Source organism: Carassius carassius, chromosome 42 (assembly GCF_963082965.1).
Source record: "Carassius carassius chromosome 42, fCarCar2.1, whole genome shotgun sequence".
Classification (NCBI taxonomy): Eukaryota; Metazoa; Chordata; class Actinopteri; order Cypriniformes; family Cyprinidae; genus Carassius; species Carassius carassius.
In genome coordinates, this window is record NC_081796.1 from 18710557 (window position 1) to 18721008 (window position 10452).

General features: G+C 42.4%; 1 long non-coding RNA gene across 1 annotated transcript in view; it reads left to right on the forward strand.

The window, feature by feature from the left end:
* Positions 1-10452, forward strand: part of LOC132124031 (uncharacterized) — a 130376-nt gene that overhangs the window by 119524 nt on the left and 400 nt on the right. The gene's annotated exons all lie outside the window — the stretch shown is intronic.

Consider the following 10452-nt stretch of genomic DNA (forward strand, 5'->3'; position numbering starts at 1 on the left):
CATGGGGCAGTACGATCCACATAAGTCTTTAACGCTCTCACAGGGCAAAGACTTAGATCCCCAGACTCCGCCGCAGCAGGAGAAAAAGCCTCCAGGACCACCTGCTGAAAGCGAAAGGGATAGATGCGACCTAGGGACATAATTAGGCCTTGGTCGCAACAACACTTCCACAGAGTCTGTGCTATAAAAGTCAGGATTTATCCGGAACAATTCCAAGGGCTCAAACAGATGCCCTGATAAACCATACAACACAATGGAAAAACCCATGAAGGGACCCGCACGGGGCGGAAAGGCCTCAGCCGTCGCGCACCCTGTATGAACGAGAAACAGTGGATGACGGCCCACTGAGGCACCATTTATATATTCGTGGTAAGCTGAATGGCTGCCATGTAAACCTTAGGGTAGCTGGTGTCACTCCATCCGAAAAACGTTCCTGAAGGAACTCCAGTACTGACGCCACTGGGCAGTAAACTGGATCCATATTATGAGTTTCACACCAGGCCATAAACAGGCTCCACTTGAAAGCATATAAGCGTCTCGTAGAAGCTGCTCTAGAATTCAGTATAGTCTCGGTAGTTTCAGCAGAAAGACCGGGACATATGAACTCACTCCGCTCAGAGGCCACGCCCACAGATTCCATAGATCCGGCCTCGGGTGCCAAATCAGTCCCTGTGCTTGTGATAATAAATCCTGTCTGAGGGGAATCTCCCATGGAGAGCCCGCTAACAGATTGATCAGATCCACAAACCACGGCTGTGTGTGTGCCACCGCGGAGCCACCAGCAGCAGCTGTTCCACCCTGTCCACCCGTATTCTGCATAATACCGCCGAAATCAGACAGATTGGGGGAAAACGCATACAAACTGGTCCTGGGCCAGTTGTGGGCTAATGCATCCAAGCCCAGGGGTGCTGGAGGGCATAGGGAGAACCAAAGCGGGTAATGCGTAGTCTTGTTTGACGCAAACAATTCCACTTCGCTTCCCCGAAAATCTGCCATAGGAGACTCACCGTTTGGGGGTGCAATCCCCACTCCGCTTGCTCCAGAGTCTGCCTGGATAGCAAATTCGCTCCAAAGTCCAACGTCCGGGGACATGAACAGCTCGGATCGATAGAATTTAGTTCTGAAAACAAAGAACATGTTTCGCCAGCCTGCACAGGGGGCGAGAGAATAATCCTCTCTGATGATTCAGGTATGACACAACCGCTGTGTTGTCTGATCTGAGCAGCACATGACGGCCGATCAGCAGATTCGAGAAATACTGGAGAGCCAGAAAAACAGCCAGTAATTTCAACCTGTTTATGTGCCAACTCCCTTGACAAACAGCTCCCCAGTCGGTCAAAGACGCATCCGTCGTGACAGTCTCTCGGGAAGCGCAAATCCCCAGCCGGACTCCGGTCAGGAGAATTCGATTGACATACATATTTTTAGCGACATCACACATCGCCGTGTCACCGGAATCGTCCGATGCGGAGACAACGGGGTGAAACATTCCATACGTAAGCCCAGGCTGTTAAATGATTCAGCACAAGATCCCCATGAGAGTGTGCTTGAGTCTGCGATTGCGCTAAACACCAGCTAATCGCCTAAAATAGTTCAAACACGAACGCCCTGGGGCCGCAACGGGGCCAGAGATCCATCCATGCACTTTGAGAAGTACTGATACGCTTTGCTCTCTAAAGCGCATCTGAGGAACTTCCTGAGTGCAAGATTCAGATGGTGTAAATCCAGAATGGGTCGTAATCCGTCAGTGTTTTTTTTTTTTTTTTTTTTACCACAAAATGACGGCTGTAAAAAAACCCGCCTCCATCTGAGAGGGGTGTACTTCCTCTATAGCCCCTTTGCTCAGCAGAGTTGACATCTCCTGTCGCAGCACCGCTATTTCCATCGGCTTCGCCACCGTGGAAAGAATTCTGCGGAAAGGAGGCGGGCCTTATTGAAACTGAATGGTGTATCCATGACAAATCATGCGTAACACCCATAGAGAAATGTCGGGCAAGCGTTCACACACGGCCCGAGACTATACTAGCGGTCTCAAAATTTCCGCTTCCTGCAACGCTGTCATACATGTTAAAATATCCGGGCACGAAAAGCTCGTGGCGTTCGTGCACAGGGGAAGTGTATGTATAAGAGCCGTTGCGTCTCGTTGTGTATAATCCTGAAACGTGTCCACGGCAGGAATTAGGCCAACAGATTGAACATCGGGCTTTGCCGCTAGCGAAAAACGGCGGCTGTGCGAGCCGTCATAAATGGGTCGTCTGTGCAGGACCCTTGAATCGCCCCTCGAATTCTGAAAGCTGGATTGCGCAGAGTGTCTGAGGGAACGTTTGGCATTACAGCTCAATCCAATGCTGTGCCTTTGCTGCGAGACAGTCAATGTTAGAGAACATGAAGGAAAACGCATGCATCAAACTCGCTGCGTTTCGTTGTGTATAATCCTGAAGCGTATCCACGGCAGGATATAATCCAACAAGATAAACATCGAGCCACGCCGCTAGCGAGAACGCGCCGGCTGTGTGAACCGTCATACGCTGGCCATCTTTGCCAGCCTCCGCGCCGTCCCTCAAACTCTGAATGCTGGATTGTGCAGAGTGTCTGAGGGGGCGCGCGAATGATAGCTCCGTTCAATGACGCTCGAGGTGCCTTTGCTGCGAGACAGTCAATGTTAGAGAACATGAAGGAAACGCATGCATCAAACTCGCTGCGTTTCGTTGTGTATAATCCTGAAGCGTATCCACGGCAGGATTTAATCCAACAAGATAAACATCGGGCCACGTCGCTAGCGAGAACGCGGCGGCTGTGTGAACCGTCATACGCTGGCCATCTTTGCCAGCCTCCGCGCCGTCCCTCAAACTCTGAAGGCTGAATTGTGCGGAGTGTCTGAGGGGGTGCTCAAATGATAGCTCAGTTAAATGACGCTCGAGGTGCCCTTGCTGCGAGACAGTCAAATGTTAGAGTGTGGAAACTGCAGTGAGAGGCTTAGATGTGCATTAGCAGTCCAACAGCGCTCTCTGGAGGCGGGCACAGTCCTAAGCAAACATGAAGGAAAAACGCATGCGTCACATTCGCTGCGTTTCGTTGTGTATAATCCTGAAGCGTATCCACGGCAGGATTTAATCCAACAAGATAAACATCGGGCCACGCCGCTAGCGAGAACGCGGCGGCTGTGTGACCCGTCATACGCTGGCCATATTTGCCAGCCTCCGCGCCATCCCTCAAACTCTGAAGACTGGATTGTGCAGAGTGTCTGAGGGGGCGCGCGAATGATAGCTCAGTTCAATGACGCTCGAGGTGCCCTTGCTGCGAGACAGTCAAAGTTAGAGTATGGGGACTGCAGTGAGAGGGTAGATGTGCATTAGCAGTCTAACAGCACTCTCAGTGAAGGGCATAGTCCCTGGCATATTAACATGAAGAATAATCAAACTCGCTGCGTTTCGTTGTATATAATCCTGAAGCGTATCCACGGCAGGATTCAATCCAACAAGATAACATCGGGCCAAGCCGCTAGCGAAAACGCGGCGGCTGTGTGAGCCGTAATCCACCATTTGAAGAGCAAAACTGTTGATTAACGCGCTCGAGTGGGGGAGAGCGAGCACATGGAACTCCAGTGCATCACTGTATTCATAGTCAAGCCGCACATATCGCCCCTAACCAACACCTCGTGCGGGGCCTCTGCGACCGCAGAAGCGAAACGGTGGGGGTTAGACGCGAGGCGACTTAAGAAATACACTCCAGAGCGCGGATACTTCCTATTGGCGTTAGTGCACAGGGGAAGTGTATGCATATTTTACTGTAGCCATAGGCTATCAAGGAGAGAACCTGTAGAGAGGCTGCAACGAACCTCTCATAAGTGCCTCCTCGTGATAACCCATCATACGGCTCCTACCTTTCGTTGACTCATCGCGTCCGCAGAGAGGAGTATACTGCTCGTAGATGATCGCTGAGAACGCGAGATAATAGGGCACAGAAGATTCGCTTCGTACTGAAGGAATGAAATCTGAGGTAAATGGTGCGCGGCACCAGGTATATATATGCTTACGCATGCTGGGCGGTGCCACGCGCTATTTGGCCAATAAGATTGGCGGGATGGTATAGGGCTTCAGACATTCATCACACCGAAGGTGTTCCCATACGTGGTGACGTCACCGCAGCATCGAAGTGACCTATGAAAGGGAAACTTTGATTTGCCTATCTCACTTCAACTTCACCTCACCTTCCTTTATCATTCAGAGCAATCAAATGAACCATTAGCTTTTAGCTTTAACACATTTTTATCAAATAAATGCAGGCTTGATGAGGATAATAAATTTCTCTCAAAAACTAAAAAATAGTAATGGGTACAAACTTTGTACTGATAGCCTACTGTTCATCTAATTATTATCATTATTATTATTATTTTTATTTTTTTGGTGAAGATGTTGAGGTTGTTGTTGTTGATGTTGCTGTTATTATTTTGCTGTTTTATTCAATTATTTTATTCACAGTTCCAGAATACCACTTCAGTAGATGGACATAAGTGCCTTTTATCATTTTTCCCTAGCCTGGTATGGGCAGGATTCCCCCCTCCAATTTAATCAATATTGACTACATGATATTGTCATATTATTAATATCAATAATATGATATTATGTGTTGCATTGTTACCTTAAATATGATACACACACACACACAAATCAAGTGGAAGAGAAAGAATAAGCAGAAAAAAGTTATTTTCTACTATAAATGTAAATTATAAGTGTTATGTTAGAGCAGTAGCCTAATGTAGTGTCGTCAGCTGAATTTAAAGATACATCTGAGATAGCCTGATTTATTTTAGCTTACTTTTTAACTTTGAATACAAACATATCTGCTTTTATTTTTGTAAATCACAAGTAAATAGGATCACAGTTGCTTTGTTGCTTGCATGCCAAATTATTATTGTTTATTTGTGGGCTTTCAGAAAGCTTCCTCTGTGCAAGCTGAGTGATAACACTTGATTTTGCTCCGTTTTGATTCCTAAATCCTTCCCCGCTTTCTTCAGGAATGAAAAGTCTGCAGCTCACAAACATTATTTGAATATCATATTGTCAGATGTATGACTTGCAGTGGCCATCCAAGTTCCAATTTAATCAATATTGACTACATGATATTGTCATATTATTAATATCAATAATATGATATTATGTGTTGCATTGTTACCTTAAATATGATACACACACACACACAAATCAAGTGGAAGAGAAAGAATAAGCAGAAAAAAGTTATTTTCTACTATAAATGTAAATTATAAGTGTTATGTTAGAGCAGTAGCCTAATGTAGTGTCGTCAGCTGAATTTAAAGATACATCTGTGATTTATTTTAGCTTACTTTTTAACTTTGAATACAAACATATCTGCTTTTATTTTTGTAAATCACAAGTAAATAGGATCACAGTTGCTTTGTTCAGTTGTTCAGTTAGCTCTTTTGATATCAGCTCCTGACGCGATGTCATTCTTGATTCTGTACGCTCATATTCAAAGCGTCGTGTATGGGCGCGTCAATAAAACTGTAAATAATTACAGTAGGTCAATTGTGTTTTTTATCTATTTATTTAATTAATTTTTATTTATTTATTATTATTTTGCACGATCCTGGAAGCGGCAGAGCGGCGCACTGTTGCTATGGTAACTTCCTCAAGCGAATCGCTGGCAGTTATTTCGCGCACTCTTGTAGCCGGATTTTGTGGTAACTTAACGTCTTTTGGAACATTCATTTGAACATAAATAGCCTGCTCATATTAAAACATTGTATTCTTTCAGGATTCAAGTATTTTTTGGGGTTTGTTTGACGACCCCTGCCCCTCCAACCCCGAATTTATATTACGGTGCAGTAGCCTCATAGCCTACTGTACATGCAGTTGCGGGCGACTGGCCGGATTTGGACGTTTTTTTTGTTTTTTTTTTATAAAAATAATTTCAAATAAGTTAGACTAAGTGCCATTTTTTTGTAGATTAGAGGAGACTGTGATGTCTTCTCTGCATTCGTATCGATTTGTGGAACGTGAAGCGTGGAATGACTTCTTTAATAATGCATTTGGGTGAAAAGTCACAAATATGAGTTGAAACAATCTTGCCTCTCCGATCTTATCGTTTAGGTCTGAAGAAGTGTATTTGCCTGTAAAGAAGGTTGATGTGCGCTGATGAGAGTGGTGCTCTGCCCTTTATTGATTGCTTCTTGGAAAAAATATATATATAAATGTCTGAGTAAATTCAAGTATGACAATCCTTTATTAAGTTAATCAAAGTAATACATGCAAATTCTTCTTCTTCTCCCATGAGCTTATCAAAACCTGTCCCCTTGAGTTTGAAGAAGTCCATTTATTCAGTTAGCGTCAATAACGCTCGCAAATATAGCCATGCAAATGAAAGTTGATTCGAGTAAATTAGGGATTAGCTGCTATCTGACCTTGTCTGAGTTTTATGTAAATTTTGGAAAAAAACTACACAAGGAAAAAAATGACATTTAGACGATCGTATAAAAGAAGTAATCAAGAGGGTTTCAACGGCAGGAAAAGAAATTTCGTGCATTTCGTTGGGCTTTATCAAGAGCCGGAGAACGTCACTGGAGGAGGTAATGTAGGCCTTTTAATATTTTGCCATCTTTAAACATAGGAGCCTATATAAGGGTTTTTTTTTTTACCCCGATCTATTAAGTTATTAAACATAAATAAAAATAAAGCATAATAATTTCATTCAGAAATTACTTAAATATTTTATGGTGGACATCTTTTCGATAGTAAAAAAAAAAATTGTAGGCCTGTGTATGAGATTGTAAAACGTAAAAAAGTATAATGTTATTAAAAATCTATTTAAAAGGTAGAAGCCTGTTTATTGTCACGAATTTCATAATGTAAAAAATATATGCAAGATGCACGTCTTATATTGTATGTATAAGGCTTTTTAAAAAATTTTTGATTGATTGTTAAAGAGGTCTGTGGATACATATAGGGGATAACAGCCAGCAGTTCATCAGAGACTTCATCTCAAATGAAATTAGCTTCCTGCTTGGTGCTGAGAATGCTTCTCTGGAGTTCAGCTGTGATGGTAATGTCAGCTGTAACAGCTCTCCTCTGGCTCAGTCCAGCTCCGTCCCTGTCTCCAGTCTCTGCCTCCATACGAGGCCAGTTATTCTATTCCCCTCTTCCTTTTTCTCCTTCAGGACTCTAGCTCCCATAGTTATGTTTGTTTTGCTTCCCTGTTAGATTGGAAGGGGTCAGGGGTGGCTGACAGTGATAAAAGGGGATATTTTGCTTTGTTTGTGTGTTTGTGATGGGCTGCAATGCGTGTGTGTGTGTGTGTGTGTGTGTGTGTGTGTGTGTGTGTGTGTGTGTGTGTGTGTGAAAAGGCCAAGAATTTTATGTGAATGTATCGGAGGGCATCATTAGTAGAAGCTGACTGCTCTCCAAGCCCTCCAGACCTATTTAGTTGGGGAGACAAAAAACGTTTTGATCTTGGGTTGCAGCTCTGAACTGCATGATGGGGAGCCGAGTGAAGCCATGCAATCTATACTGGATTTCTTACTCCTCCATTTCTTGGTGCTTGGAGTCCCTGTGGTTAGGAAGCTGTAACAGTAAATTTGGTCTGTCCCTCAGGGTCATAGCGGTCTCATTCTTGTTTACAACAACAGGAATTTAACAGGGTCAAAAAGCTACAGCAGACATCAATGGGTTGTCTCCCATTCACTTATCAATTATTTGTTTTTCTCTCTTTGACTCACAAAACTTAAACCAAATTTTCTCCTTGAGCTTAGAAGTTCGATGCAACATGTCACTCTTAAAAATAAAGGTTCCAAAAGGCTTTGGAATGTATTGATGGTTCAAAGAAAAACCTTTGAGATCCATCGAATGCAAAAAAAAAGGTTCTTTAAAATGGAAAAAGGTTCTTCAGACTATTAAAATGATCCCCACACTATGAAAAATTGTTCTTTTAAGAACCGAAAGGTTCTCTGGGGAACCAAAATTGGTTCTTCTAAGGCTCTTAGTGTAGGTAAATCATTTTTGGTTCCTCAAAGAATCTTTCAGTGAACAGTCCCTAAAAGAAACACTGTTTTCATATAGCGAAAAACATTTTAATAATCTAAAGAACATACATTACAGAACCTTTTTGCTGCAGTGCCATAAAGATTTATGGTTCCCCAAAGAACCTTTCAGTAAACCCATCTTTAAAGATCCTTTTTTCTCTGTGAAGAGCATTTTAATCTGAAGAACCTTTTCCCACTTTAAAGAACCTTTTGTTCAGTGCAAAGGTTCAATGGAAGTTAGAGGTTCTTCAGGAAAACATCAATGCCAATAAAGGAACTGTATTTCTAAGACTGTGGCAGGTGTTGTTTAGTATCAGCAATTGTGAATCCAACAGATATTATCTAAATCCCTGCTGTTCTTTGGAATAAGTGCTAAACTATCTTGCCAAATCTGAACCATAGCTAGCTCGTCAGCTTGTGTGACATTGTGTCAGTTGTATTATTTAATGCACTAGTAGAAGTTGTCACTAAAAGTGCAGTTTTTGTGCATGTATGTCTAAACATAAACACACACGGATGCATTTCTGCATAATTCCTTAAATAAATTTCCTGAGCGACCAGCAGCAACAACTGCCAATGAGATTTTCAACACAAGTAATTATGTTTTTGCATGTTTTCACCCCTCTTTCCTAAAAAAAAATAAAAATAAAAAAATCCTTATAACTAAGCAATTCAAAAGCAATTTTCTCCGTGGGAAGAGAATGTAATTTGCTATTCAGTGACATTCTGATGTGTAAAAAAACAGGAGCCGGTGGTAAAAGGTATCTCTAAAGCCTGTGTGTACAGTGCATTAATGGGCATAACCGGGGGAGGAGGGGGGGAAATGTCAGGGAGGGCACCATTTATTGACTCCAGAATAATCCCTCTCTCATTAGTGAAGGCTTTGAGGATCCACCGGGGCTTGAACTGGTAGAGCGTAACATGCCACTACTGTCTTTATCTTCATATTAAACCATTTGCATAACATTACAGCCACCGGAGAGACTCCTTTAACAAGGCCAGTTGCTCTTAATTTTAAAAAGGGGACAGTGGGTTTCTCAGCAAATCTATTCAGTGGTAAATGGAACTGCAGCATGAGGTGAGAGGGATCAGGACGCAGCATTTGGAAGCACATTAATCATACACTTGCTCATGCATCAAGCTCGGTTTGGGGTGCCTCCAAAAATCCATACACAGTAGCTCTACCATCTATCCTGAATTTCCAGGATTTACAGACTGCCTTGCATCCTGTGATTGTGAATTGCACTGAACGGAATGTGTGGGGGACTGATTTCAAGTCCATCAACATGGTAGTTTGTCCGGGGGTGTGGGGAGAACATCAAGGCTATATTGTAGAAAATACTCTTGCTCATCTGTGCACCTATCATGAGGCACTTTTGTCACTCTATTGCCTGTGGAAGAATGCTGCTTACTTTAAGAAAGGTGAGGGAGAGAGAGAGAGAGAGAAAGGCTTGACGAAATTAAAATCAGTCATTTTTTCCCCGAGGAGCAGATCAATTTCCGCAGACTGGGTCGAGATATTTTCCGGCATTAGTCTTTCTCGACTTGAGCACAGCATCTAAACGGCCTGCCAGCGGGGGTCTCGGCACAGCTGCACGCATCAGTAGAGAACAGTTACTTCTGCCGCTCTGAGTTTATTTGCGCCTCACCATGAGAATTGCCATAATTTACCCCACCAACACATCAACTCCTCAAAAGATGAGCGAAAGGGAATAGTGTGTGGAATGAAAGAGGCAAATTGGTTCGACGTGATATTGTTTTCTGTTTTTTATTACGCCTATTCATTTTCTCAGAAGGAAATGCACAATTGGACTGGTGCCCGAGTTCAGTGTCATACTGTGGAACCAGGCACAAACTTTCATAATGGCATGGCCTGTTGGCTATGTTTAAATTATGGAAAAAACTACAGCATTTGAACAGCTCTGGCCTTCTAAGTGCAGTGCAGGATGAAGCATCTACAAGTTACATATTTCCTTTATAGATTTAGTCTGGTGATCATCAGCAGGTTTTCTTGTTAAATCTGATATATTACATCCACACATCTACATCTTATAATAAATAAAAAAATAAAACTAGAAAGATAGAAAGGGGTTGTGACCAGTGTTGTGTTAGTCTAAAAACATAATTAATTAATAGCTACTTCAACAGTGTAATTAGACTACTCTACTAACTGCTGTCTCTAAAAAGTATTTCATTACGTATTACTTTCTAAATCTTATATCAACCTCGACCACATAAACAATCAAGGATAAACATGAAACACTCTTTTAATTCTAAAATAAATAAATCTTGAACTGACCAAAGTATGTAAAGGGGAAAGGTTACATTAAAAACATACATTTTAACATAAGATGTTAATTCCTGATGGTCAAAGCACTATACCGAATTGTTTTATAGTATAGTATTTAATGCAATTA